This window comes from Nannospalax galili, unplaced genomic scaffold, assembly GCF_000622305.1.
Source record: "Nannospalax galili isolate Female #2095 unplaced genomic scaffold, S.galili_v1.0 scaffold12209, whole genome shotgun sequence".
Taxonomy (NCBI): domain Eukaryota; kingdom Metazoa; phylum Chordata; class Mammalia; order Rodentia; family Spalacidae; genus Nannospalax; species Nannospalax galili.
In genome coordinates, this window is record NW_008359588.1 from 9,659 (window position 1) to 11,137 (window position 1,479).

Here is a 1,479-nt window from a genome sequence, read left to right on the forward strand (position 1 = left end):
CCACATGTACCTGCTCTTGGATGCATGTGTGTGTGTGTGTGTGTGTGTGTGTGTGTGTGTGTGTGTGTGTGTGTGTGTGTGTGTGTGTGTGTGTGTGTGTGTGTGTGTGTGTGTGTGTGTGTGTGTGTGTGTGTGTGTGTGTGTGTGTGTGTGTGTGTGTGTGTGTGTGTGTGTGTGTGTGTGTGTGTGTGTGTGTGTGTGTGTGTGTGTGTGTGTGTGTGTGTGTGTGTGTGTGTGTGTGTGTGTGTGTGTGTGTGTGTGTGTGTGTGTGTGTGTGTGTAGAGAGAGAGAGAGAGAGACCAACAATATATAGATACATACATACCTCAATGAGTTTAATGTTACTTAGTGTGCATTTAGCATCATTTTTTCACAAACACTAAAACACTATACATTTTAGGACACAGTAGTTATCCAGGAATGACCTTTGTAGTAAGTGTAAGTTTGCCCATCAATGTTTTCTAAGAGTTGTTAAGGAGAAAACAAAAGATCTCATAGCTATCATAAGGGACAATGCCACGGTGATCTGGTAGAATATCTGTATGCAATGATCCTGCTCCCTGAAGTGTCGGTGGTGGATAAATTCTGTTGTAAAGGATGTTTTTGCCCTTGCCCTGGATATCTGCTTCTGTAAATGTGCTTTATTGTTTGACCCACAAAGATATTCCCCTTGATGATGGTCCTAGGATATATGCTGGTGATCACATCATTTAAATAAACCCTAGAAAACCTGTGGGACCCAGAACTCTGAGCACTACCTCATCTGGTACGGGAGGCATAAATACAGTCTGAGTTCTCCCACTCTCCTCCCGCCAAATGAGTGCTTGGTCCCTAGACTGCTTGATTTCCAAAACACTTTGAGAAAGGAAGGCGTCCTTGCTTTCTGTGCTGCTAGCACTCCCCCAAGCATGGTGGACATTACTAAAATCTGCCAGACTTTCTGTAAGAAATGTGGAAAGCTCCAACCCCACAAAGTGACACAGTACAGGAAGGGCAAGGATTCTCTCTATGCCTAGGGAAATTGCCATTATATCAGGAATCAGAGTGGCAATGGTGGGCAGACTAAACCTGTTTTCCATAAGAAGGCTAAAACTACAAAGAACATTGCATCGAGGCTCTGGTGTGTTGAGTCCAACTGCAGATCTGAGAGAATGCTGGCTATTAAGAGATGCAAGCATTTTGAATTGGGAGGTGATAAGAAGAGAAAGGGCCAAGTAATCCAGTTCTAAGCCGATTTTGTGAGGAAGACAATAAAATCATGGATCACTTCAAAAAAAAAAAAAAAGAAGAAAGAAGGAAAGAAGGAGGAAGATTATCAACTTCACATATTCCCATTCTATCTCCTGTGTGTGTGTGTGTGTGAGCGCACGCGTGTGTGCATTTGTATCTGTGTGTCTGTGTGTCCACTGCCTGATCAAATGTTGATTTTATTAGCTTCATATATATTAGTTGCAGTGAGCGATGAGTGCAACAGCTACG

At 43.0% G+C, this 1,479-nt stretch overlaps 1 pseudogene; it reads left to right on the forward strand.

Moving 5' to 3' along the window:
- The first annotated feature begins 908 nt into the window (after positions 1–908).
- LOC108490214 lies at positions 909–1,229 on the forward strand (annotated as a pseudogene).
- The last annotated feature ends 250 nt before the right edge of the window (positions 1,230–1,479 follow it).